We start from the raw sequence: 12,102 nt of genomic DNA on the forward strand, positions 1-12,102 counted from the left end.
CCTCCCCTCCCCTCCACCTCCCCCTCTCCTATTAAAATTACAGTAAAAGGAGTAGCTCTCCCTCTCCTCTCTTATATTGAAATTATAGTAAAAGGAGTAGCATCATCTATCGTCAAAAGGTAGTGTTCTCCCTATATAGTATTGTATATATTACATTAACACACCCTCATTCTCACATATATGCACTTTTCTGACTACTTAAAGACTGGGAGGAAGCAAAGGTTTGAAATATTATACCTTACTATTCTAAGAATATAGAAAGGTGCTGGAGAAAACCAGTATAATGTAAAATGTAGTGCTTTTTAAAAAATTTATACATACCTGATAACATGACATAGGTTCAGAACTGTTGCTGAAAGCAGCAGAACCAGTCTCAATATTGAATGATGAGGGTTGTTCATTTCTGTAGTGCACACTGTTCATGTAATGTAAAGAGTTTATTAAAATGTTAAACATTAGTTATTGCATACATGTTCCCTACAAATTTTGGCTTTAAAAATCACAAGGAGGCATGATGCAACCTTCAAAAATAAAAGAGCCAATCATCCACTTTGCACTTTAGTAGACTCTTAGTTCCCTTGACCAGTTACGCACATGGATTATTTGATTAAAAAAGAATAAAATAAAATTACACTGTTGTATCTAAAAAGCTTAATATAGAAGAGAAAAACTTCTACTTATGTCAAGCAGATAGCTTTCCTTCTGTTTTTCTCTACTTTCTACAAAGATAAATGCATTACTGTAATGCTCATTTAATGTACCAGCATCACCCAGGATCTGTTTCTTTTCTTTGGTTTGGGTTTCTTAATTTTCTTCAGATTATTTTTGTAGAGATCATTTTTTGCCAAACTAACAGAGACTGAGAATTTTGAACCACATATTGTAGATAATAGGGAAAATTGATTCAGTTTTTAAACTGAGAAAAAAGATTTGAAAAATGGATTCCTGTAGAGTTTTCACTGACAGGTAAGATTGTGCCAGACATTCTGTTTACAATTGGAAAAATATTTTTTTGTGAACTACTTTTACTTAAAATTGTACCTGCTAGTCTTTAAAGGAGTTACTCTTACAGATGATTCCTGTAACAAGATTCTGCAACTGGAATTTAGTTTCTCTGGAGTAAATTTTAATGCAATTTATTGCTGAACACATACCTACTGTACTGATAATGTACAATGGATTATTAGTAGAATTATTTTGAACTGAACCTGTGAAAAAGGATAGGCATAGCTCTGTATGGGTATTTTTGCTCTTCCTCTTCTTCCCTCATAAAATATAAAAAAATCTTAACCAACAAAAAAAAACCCCTCAACACAAAAACCCAACCAACCTAAAGAATAACATACACCCCTTGAAAAAAAAAAAAAAACAAAAAAAAACAGGAAACAAAAGAGCATATTGTAATTATTCCATGCTTGTTGCCATTTAAAATGCAATTTTTCTCTTTCCTGATACTTTGTTGTAGCACATTAAAGTCTTGAAAGGGATGTGTAACTGCGTACTAAAATCAAATAGAAGTGCTACCTGGAAGCTCTCATTGAGCTTTTCAGAAAGCTTGCACTTAAGCTTTTCAAGCGCAGGGAAACAACGGCAGACCCTTTGTGCTTCTGCAAAGTATTGTAGTATTCTTTACCTTAGTCCCTAGCAGCATCACCTCCATTTCTTTGGCTTGTCATCAACATCTCTATCAGAGTAAAACTCCAATGCATGTAGCAAGAAACGAAGCGTGTAGGGGAAAAACATAAAGACTCTTGACTGAAATAGTTCTTCAACTTATTAACAGACAAGTGTGCATGTCAGAAAAACACACTTGTTTGCTGTGAGTATATGCAATAGCTGATGGGTGAAGAAACGGAAACCTTAATTGCTGCTTGCGTTTAGGTCACTGTTCATTCATACATTCATTGCTGGAGCTATGAACTATTCATATGTTGCCACAGTATGTTACTTACACACGACTGATGGTGAAGGAAGTAAGAGCTAAGATGCTTCACAGACGTCGACATCGGGGGGATTAGCATGTCTGCTTCATTAATATATATGTGCATACATTAATGTTGAAGTATTGAAACTGTTTCAAATGAGATTAAAAACTATCTCTTAAGGTCTGCTATAGTCCTTAGAAACATTTAAATTTTTGGCATCGGCCTTACCAGTTTCTTAACCATTTTGCTTTTACTTTGCCAGTGGGGATACGAATGCAGACAGAGTGCTCATTGCTTGCCTGCTGCCTGGTTTTCTGTTGTTTTTCCTTAGCTAGGTCTGCTCTCTGTACTTGCTAGCCATCATTAAGCATATATGAAGCTCTGTGGAGTGGCAGGCATGGATTCTGTGAGTGACATTTCTGGCAGCGTTTTTCTTGTATATGGCACCAGGCCTGATTTTCTGAAATTTTAAGTATCTATGATCCCCATTTGCTTCCGCTGAATCTGTAGGTACTCTGTCCTTTTGGAAAGCATGCTGCTCTGTGCTAAATCTCAGGCAGTTTAAGAGATGAGAAAGTCCTGGAAACTTAACACTCATGTGACAGCCGGTATATCAGCAAGAATATTGCCTGTGTGAAGGCATTGCCTCTCCTGCTGTATTAGTTACAGATCCAATAATCTGCACCTGTGAAACTAGGTTTGGAGATCAGTAGTGAATTGTTTAGTAATGTTTATTGGAGGTCTTTAAAAGATATTTGCAATGTATAAAACACTTTGATATATAGAGGCTCACATTCTAATAAGATTACGTTAAGTATCCTAATAAGATCAAGGCTTGAAATTATATTTTTCCGGATTTGAGTGATATAAATTAATTTTAGTTTAAACCAGTGTCAGTGTTCTTAGATGTTCATTATAAATACTCCGTTTGCAGTTTATGTGGGTCTGCATTTAAATAAAAAAATTAAATTCTTCTATTAACTCAAGAAGCATTTTCTTTTCCTCTCTTTCCAGTATGCTACAGCTACCGGATTATCAAGCCAATGCTGTAATTCTTAAACTCAACCAGTAAATTATATAGAGAACAACAGTGGCTGATCACTGAACTCTGCTGGCACTGGCCTTTCACTTCTCATTTAAGTCTAGCCTACTCTATAAAATGAATTAATTATTGTCAGTTTAGATCCCTTGTGGAGGCTAATCCACATCACAAAACCATTCTACACAAAAGTGAATTCTCTTCAGGAAGACCTTACAAGTACGTGCAAACCAAAATATGGAGGAAACTTCCAGTACAGACTAAACTAATTGTTACCTATAGTAACAAACCGGGTGAAATGTTGGATTAGTTCAAAAAAGAACTCCACAGTTGTAGTTCTGCTATGATTTCTTTTGGCTTATCTATTCTGCTTTTTATTTTATTGCTAATTCTGATTTCTCTCTATTGCACAAAAATATGGATATAAAGGACTAACTTGATCTTTAGTTCTTGTGGGGTTTAGTGTTAAAATTTGATGCATAAAACCAGGGAAGAAGCTTGGCTAGTTTCAGCATCATGGTATTCTTCTTCTCCTTTAATGGTCTAGTTGGAGATATCTTTTGGACTCAGATAAATTGACCTCCAGGTGGGCCACCCTGGGTAAAGATGATTAGCTGGTTTACATCCGAGTGCATATGCATGTGTATCTAAATTATCTGGTTATAATCACCTTTCCAGGTACACAACCTGCTACATCACACTGATACCTAAGATGATATTCAGGAACAGTGCATATTCCTCACAGCTATGGCCAAGAGGGTTTTGCTTTCTTTTTAGTATATTAGCATTCTAGTACACTAGCATTTCTAGTACTGTTTCTGAAAGATTTATTTAAATATAAAATATTGTATAAAATTTCTAATGTTCTACATCTTAAGTACACAAAAGTTCAGAAAATTATTAGTGACAGAAATGTGTAATTGGCACTGATGGGTGGCTGATATTGAGTGTGAGCTCCCCATCAAGTAGCAGTTTTCACATCAGCCCCCGCAACCTGTGGCCCGGCTGGTTTTGTTCATTTCAGTGTTTATTTAAAATATATGTATTTTTGAGATGATAAAATTTTAGAATTGAATGGCTATTTTTATTTCTTTCTACTTTTTAATTCACAGAAAGGTAAAGGTAAATTAGGGAAATTTACCTTACTGAACCTGATAACATTTCAAGTGCAGAATACAGAAAGCATAATAACTCTAGAGAAGATCTGTTCCAGTTTTATGCTTAAATGCCAAAGTTTTATATGCAGTATAATAGTGGAGAAGAGTTGATTCATTGCATTTACCAGTGACTGCCTAACGTTTCCCTCTGTCCTGTCCAAATACAGCTGAATGTGGTTTTATGGATGCCTCAGCATAAGAAAAGCCAGTGCATTTCACTGTCCATTTAGCATGACACAGTAGATACAGTGTAAAATTAATTCTGTACTTGAATTTCTCCAGAGTGTCAGGCATGGATCCTGTCAAATTCTTTACTACTTTGTTTGTTTAAAGACTTTATCCTGAGCTATGGAGCAAGAATAGTAATGGCCTTCAAACTCAATTTTCCCATATTCAATTTACACCGTAAGCTAGAAAATCCGCTTCACTTTCTTGAATCCACCCAAATCATTATCAAGTAAACAATTTGTGGTAAATTTTTTGTGAATTTATTATTTGTTTCATTTAAAAATTGTTTCTCTTACAGTGTGCAAGAAATAGTTCAATTCCTATTTTTTCACTGTAAGAGGCTAAGAATGTTAGCATTCCTGTCTCTATAAACATATTTAAAATTTCAGGGAGAGTTTAAATATTTATGAAAATATAAAAGGTAACTTAAAAATAATATGTTTGTCTTGGAAACTTATGGCCAGAACTTATCTGCACGCAAATTACTTTTGGGAAAAGAGAGGAGCATACTTACAGTCAGTTTTAATAATTTTAATGGTTTTCACTTTTTACTTTGCAGATTATATAAAGCCTTCAAATATTAATATATATTCAAGATCAGGGATTTATAGGCTTCTTTTGTTTACCATACATTGCTTGTCCGTGAAATTTTCATGGTCTTCTGATTCTTCTGAACCATAGTAATTCTGCATGCAGATAGACAGCTGCTGCTGCTGCTAACTTTTCATTGCATAAGTAAAACTTTTGGTCCAAAGATAGCAAAAGCCATTCATTTCTTAAAAATAGCCTACAACTGGAAGGCATATATGCTGCAGGAAAAAACACCTTTTTTCTAATGTTTTCAATTTCATGGTTATTGATGTTTGATATTGGAAGTATGCTGACTAAATATTTGTCCTTGTCACATATATTTATTTTTCTGAGATCTTTAGCTTCTTTTTGAAACAAGCTCAATATTTCATATGGATAATATATCTGGCTAGAGATAATATATCTGAAAAACTCATAGTGGTGGAATTATTTTGTCATTACATAATTTGAGAGGGGTTGTTTTTTAAAGAATCTCTCTGCCTTTTTTATGTTATTTTACTACTGATCTAGTATGTATGTAAAGAAATAATTTAAATTTATTCATTACTCTTCTTTTCAGAAGTGCAATGGACATGACTGAACTGTGCTCCCCTACCCTGTAATGAGGCTTTTGTGTGATTTTGCACTGACACTTCGGAAACGGCTTAATTGTTATTCTACCCTTTCTTATCTTCCAGTGTGATACAGAGCATTACAAATGGAAACCTTTCATGTCAGAAAGCCATCAATAGAAAAGGTGGATATTCTTGAAACTCATGTTACCTTACTTTACGTATTTGGACTATTTCTTCAATCTTGTAAATAAAAGCTGTTCTTTCTAATACAGTGCCTCTTCCTTTAAACATAGATTTTTCTCCCAGAGTAGATACTAAATAGCTATCCCGCATGGAAAAAAAAATTCAAGGGTTTCAAGGAATAGCTGTAGCAATTGCAGAAGAAGTGTATAAATTACCATCTCTTTTGGGTTTTTTCCCCCTCTCAGTACAACTCTTACTATAATTAGCCAGCATTTAACAGCAAATGTTTGCTTTGGTTAAATTATTCAGAACATTTATTTTGCTTGTCAAAGGTTAGATCAGGTTCTTGTTTGAACTGGTAATTAAATGCAGCCTAATACACTGTCATATTTATATGCACTATCAGCCCTGTTTCCTCCTTATTCTGTATAATTTTATAATGTTCAGGGTTGACATTTAGACTTCGAACTCAAATCCTATTTTCTTGTAAAGAAAGCTAAGATTTTACTCCTGTGTTTCATTATACATGTGTACAATTAAGAAAATAAGTGTTAGGGTTCTTTGGAATATCACAATATGGAGTTCATTGTCATAAAACTAGTGAAGGACCTTTGAATATTTTTATTTGCATATTTCAATAAGTTATTACACAGTATCTGGTATGTATTAATTATTTTTCAGAGATGAAGGTGAGGTTGAAAAGTGCAGGCTTTTACTAACTGAAGACCTACAAGTCACAGTAACATGCAGTATATTTAAATTAGATTCCCAAATCTTTACCAGAAATATGCTTAATAATGAAATATAGAAAGGTTCCTAAAACAATTACATAGTGGTCTCATATGAGAAAAAAAAAAGGTCAAAAGTCTCCAAGTCAGAACTTCTCATGAATCTAGAGCAGTGGCCTTTGTCCGTATACATTATAGAACTGAGGCTGATTATCTGCCTGATAAAATCAATGGTAGTTCTAGACAAGCCAGAATTTAGTCTTCTGTAGTCTCTCATGGCAAGTTCAGAAACTATTTTTCACACGCTTACATTACGCAGTCATTTAATGGAATTGTCATATATATTTTTTATTTCAGCTATGTACGTTTATTTTCTCAGTCAAATTTGAAGAAAGAATAAATTATAGGGCTTTTAAAAAAACTTATTTCTCAGCATTTCTAAAACATTTTTGAAAAGTCCTACCTATTGTACTTACTGTGTTGAAAGTGCAGTTTTGAAAGTATCACAGTTCTGTCGAATCAGAGCTATGCTGATTTGTAGTTTTGTTAAAAAACAATTCAGACTTGATAGCAGTGAAATCCTAATTTATCCACTGTCATGGCGATCCCTTCAGACTCTAATATGTGCAAAAGCTGAGACAGGAATAAGGGCAAAACATAGAAGGACTGTCTTAAAAAAACAAAATCCACACCTTAGTTCCTGCACATGTGAACTCAGAGTAGCAGAATTGAGTTTGTTTGTTTATTTTTCCTCCCCATAACCATATTTTCTAATAAAAGTGGCATAGGCCACCATAGGCCACAAGGTAGAAAGATACAGTAAAAATAGCATTAAAAGTGTATAATTATAGTATTCCTAGCATGACCCTAAAGAAACTTGTTGTATGGTGTTCAATTTGTTATTTTGCAGCTTGTTAAATTTTTATACTTCATGGCTGTAGGAGGTAGCTACAACCAAGAGAATATAGTGTGCTCTTACAGAAATGATTTTGACCTCTAGGTAAAGTACATTTATTTGTGTATATATCATCTGAAGTGTGAGCCATTTTGACTGATACAGTAGATTGCATGTACATATCACATACAGAGGACCTGGGTTAAGGTAAAGTTCTGGGCTCCTTCATGATGGGCTATCTAAATATAAACTAGAATCAAAATGGCTCAGTTGATTTTAAGTTGTACAGAAGTGCCGTATGTGTGTAAGACTTGGCATGGGTATGGCAATACATGCCTTTAACTCAGAAAATGGGTCTTAAGTTAAATCATTGCAGTATTATTCACACATCAGTTTGCACCGAGACTACTATTGATGGGAATGAAAACTGGTGTAGTTGTTTTAGATGGTATCGTTAAGACCATTGATAGTATGAATCAGAAGATTTGACAGAATGGCACATGTCCATGAAAGTAGCCATTTTGGGATGTAATAAGTTTCAAAGTTTAACCTGTAATGTTAGAGTATGGATAAGGTCTAAAGCATTTTATCCATGAACTGAGAAGCTTGGTGGTCAAATGGTACTTTGATCATGAGAGAAACAAGCCAACAAAACCAAAAACTCTGTCTTTCCTGCACATCTCTCATGAACATTCCTACTGGCTTTGAGAAAAAGAATGCAAACAGTTTTAGTTAAAATATTCTTTATTATATTCTCAATGGTACCTTTTAAAAGCCTTAAAAGGTAATATTCTCAATGTTACCTTTTAAAAGCCAAACGGTGTGTATGTCCTTGGAAAGTGAGACCACTATTTTCATCTGCTGGTTTTGGCATCAGTACAGTGAAAGAGTTCCACTAAATACAGAGGCAGTCTTGACTTTAAAGGAGGCAAGGAAATGTTCTTTCTAGCAGGCTAACTTCATACAGATATACTAGGTGACATTTGAAAGAAATAAATCTTTATGTTAAAAAGTGTTTATGTTAATGTTAAAAAGTGTTATGTTAAAATGTTAAATGTTCAGTTATTTCAATGGATATGGGGAGTCTTATGTGGGGTTCTTTGGGAGAAAGCTGACTTGGAGTAGCATTGTGAAGGAGTGATTTTTTTGTATTTCTAAATCGTTTAATTTCAACTATCTTTTTGACTCTCTCTATTTCAACTAATTTCAACTGGTTTTTTACTTTCATTTCTGATAAGATGGTGGTGTCAAAACCCCTAAACAAAAATGATGAATAATGTTAGTTTTCTGGGTTTGTTGTATCCAGTGGTTTGCTTATAAATTAATCTGCTGAAACAGAATGGGATTTCCCTTTTTTTTTTTTTTCCACAGTGAAGCACAAGATCTTCCCAAGCACAGGAGTTTTTATGAGTAGGCAGGGGATCTGGTGCCTGCCTGAGAAATCCTTAAGCTTCAGGCCTTCCTGGCAACAGGTGCAATTGCAATATGCGTTTGACAGAGAATAGTCATCTCAGCTAGGCAATCTCTGTCTGTCACCTCTCCTTTGAAGAAAGATCTGTCCCCTCAGTCAACTTTTTCCTCCTTTTCCATCAGGAAACTAAGAGCACCTGCTACTGCCATCTTACATCTTCCTTTTAGGAGAAAAAGAAGATGAATAATACATGACAGACCAAAATTTTGAAAGTGACTACTAATTTTAGTTGCCCCAAGGTTCACAGCCTTACTATTAAGTAAGAAAGAAAAGTGAGAACAGACCACACGTATAGTCTATATGCTTGATTTATTTCTATTTACTTCTAGATCCAGTTCAAATTTCTCATTTCTTTTTTCTTAATGTGCTAAGTGGTCCATAGCCTGGATGCTGTTAGGTCACTTCTCTACCACAACTATTACCAGAAATACAACATAGCAAAAAGAACATTTTCCTAGGCCTTTGCATGTGACCAGTTTAAGGCTGAGATAATACAGTCTGCAGCAGAAAAAAAAATCTGAAAACTACCTTTCCACAAATTGATACTCCATGTGTTTGGAGAGAAAGAAAATAACATTTGTCAGAAGAACAGGAGAGTTGGACAGAAGTATGTGAAAACAGATGTTTTGTCCAGGAGGATTCAAAGTGTTAATGCTATCATGATTTGTATGTTAACTATTCTTAAAGTCATATTGGTCCATCTTAACACAGACAAGAAAACTGTCTGCAAAGCCTTTCTTAAAAACAATAGGAAAAATTTAATCAAGAAGGTTTCCAACCATATCTTGTTTACATCTGTTTTTTTGGTTTTTTTTTTTTAATAAAATGGGCTTAAAAGCTCAGCCTCAACGTTTGCAAGCTTTTTGTAAGGCAGCTGTTGTTCCAGTACAATTCTTCAAATCTGTTCCCTGTTTTGTGGGAATTCCAATTCCTTTTTATTGATTGCATACAAAACCCCTCGGTATTCAGACAACCCTGGAAGATTCAGTTACGTCATAGTGTTTGGTGAATTAGAGAGAGCACTCAACTAAGCCTAACATATTTAGGACCTTTCAATTTATTGTCTTGCCTATTAAAAATCAGAAGGCTTTAGAGACTCATACCTGTTGTTCTGCTTTCATTCCCGAAAGCAGAAGAGCATACACAATTCTCAGGGCAACTGAACCCTTAGCATCCTACTTCTAGTCTTGTCTAAGATCTTGCCCTGCTATTTATGTGTTGTCTAAGAATGCCAAGCAAAACCAGGCTTTTGCTTCTTGCTGCATACTGTTTGCTGACCCACTAAACTAAAGTTTAGTTCTAAAGCAAAATAAACCCAGGACTTAGGGTAAAGAGAATAGAACTTGTTGGTGGCAGATGTTTCTGGTAAGACAAATCTACTGCCAAACCAAAAAGCCCTGTTAGCTCATAAATTGCAACTCACTGTGGTTAATATTTCCCCATTTAAACAATATATTTTATCCTTATTTCTGAATTAATTTGTTATGGAATCTTATTGTAAATTTTAGGCTAAATTTCTAAAGTTCTGCACAATTATTGGGTTTTTTCATAGCCAGACACTTGTTCCTCTATAACCTTGCAAAGTACAGCTTTCCTACTTGCTGTTTAAGACCTTCACCTATTTGAGGTTTTGAGGCAGTACAGCCAGTGTGTGTTTGATGTACCATGCTGCTTGTGCTGGTAACTTCCATGCCTGTGTTTTACATGCTCTGGCAAGGAGCAGGGACTGCCCAGAAAGGATTTTAGAAGGCATAAATGCCTCTGAGTAACAGTATGTTATAGAAACCATTATGCTACAGTGGCCTTGCCTGGCTAGCTTCTCTGTGTCTGAAGACTTCAGCAAGGCCACTTGTTCCATGATAGTTTGATGTATATGCACAGGAAAGTGTAGAATATTTCATCCAGCTGCTCAGAAATTTGAATGGAAAATATGAGAGTGGGAAGGGATAGGAAAATAAGTTGTAACAGATAACACTGTATTAAGAGATCAGATTATTAAAGAAGGAAGAGTATTGCACTGTAATTTTTTCCCATTTATAATATTACTAACCTTGGCAGAAATTAATGCTAAGTTTCTGGACACCAGAAACAAGAGATGCAGCAGGATGTGCTGAGCAGCAGAATTCACTGTCTGCAAAAGAAAGAACCTGCCTTGTCATCTTTTAGTAGCATGGAATACAGTGGTACATTCCTACTAAATAAAAAACGACCAAAATTTTACTCATAGCAGTAGTGAGATCTTGGTATAAAGTGCGTTCATGCAGTCTACCTACCCACTAAGCTTAGCAGGTTTTATCTGTACCTGTGTTTCCAAGTCTTAGGGGTTTCCTTTGCTTGAAGTATTTTATTTTGTTTTATTTAGGTATTGCTGTTTAAAATTCACTACATCCTAAGTATTCTACAAAAAATACTGAGCCCCTAGAGTGGCTCTTAAGCACCCAGCTTTTGTTACTCGTGGTGTGGCAAGGCTGAAGAGAAGCAATGTAAGCAGGTAGTACATGACATGAATACTGTGCCTTAAGAGTATGTCTTGCGACTGAGAATTTGGGTGTGAGATGGAACATTGATGGGAAGCTTCAGCATATTTTTTACTAGGGGTAGCCCTACTCTGAAGCTTTTTTCCTCTGAGTATAACTTTTAGATGTACTCAGGTAAGCCACCACTTCCATTTGCAGAAGTAATGGGAAATCCTTGCAATTTGCATTCATTGCAGTACAGCTGAATTAGATTTCAGATAGCACCTTTTCTTTGCATTCCTCTTGCACCTGGTTTTCCTCTGCAACTGCACCCATTTGAATTCACTCATCGGGATTGGATCGGATAGGTGAATGCGGGTTATGGTTCTTCATGTCGTGTGGAAACTTCATCGCAAGATACTAAACAATTTCTGTCTGGTTCTGTGAAATTGTCCTTTTCCCTTAGCAAATGGGGCTTACACCAGCTTTCTTTGTACCTCAGCATGAGACCATGCTGCTTTAGCATCTGCATATCTAGAAGAGAAAACTAGAAGAGAAATATCTGATGTAAATGTCTCTGTGCGTGCATGAACATGCTGGTGTTTCTATAAAAATTCTGTCAACCCCTGTAGGAAACTGTTTTCTAAAAATAGTGAAGGAATAAAAGCTGCATCCTAGATTAATTGCTTACTACTTTAAAACTGTGATATTCTAGAAACTTATTTCATTGAACACACTTTTAGTGTCTGAGCTAGTTACTATCATTTTGGGTAAGGCTGCAGGCTAAGCTGCCATTTTTTCCGGTTCACTGTTTTGATGATTTCTTTCAGTCTTGACATTCTATGGCCCTTTGAGTTACATACGTATTACTAAAA

General features: G+C 35.3%; 1 protein-coding gene across 4 annotated transcripts in view; it reads left to right on the forward strand.

The window, feature by feature from the left end:
- TBC1D5 (TBC1 domain family member 5) overlaps positions 1–12,102 on the forward strand; it is a 325,748-nt gene that overhangs the window by 113,950 nt on the left and 199,696 nt on the right. For 2 of the 4 annotated variants that reach the window (XM_026842526.1, XM_026842528.1), the window contains one exon: positions 5,618–5,676. The exons of the other annotated variants lie outside the window; for them this stretch is intronic. The gene's annotated coding sequence lies outside the window, so the exon portion shown is untranslated. The remainder of the gene's footprint in view (positions 1–5,617; positions 5,677–12,102) is intronic. 4 annotated transcript variants of the gene reach the window in all.

The sequence above is a fragment of the Athene cunicularia genome (genome assembly GCF_003259725.1).
Source record: "Athene cunicularia isolate RWA chromosome 2 unlocalized genomic scaffold, athCun1 chr2_part1, whole genome shotgun sequence".
Classification (NCBI taxonomy): Eukaryota; Metazoa; Chordata; class Aves; order Strigiformes; family Strigidae; genus Athene; species Athene cunicularia.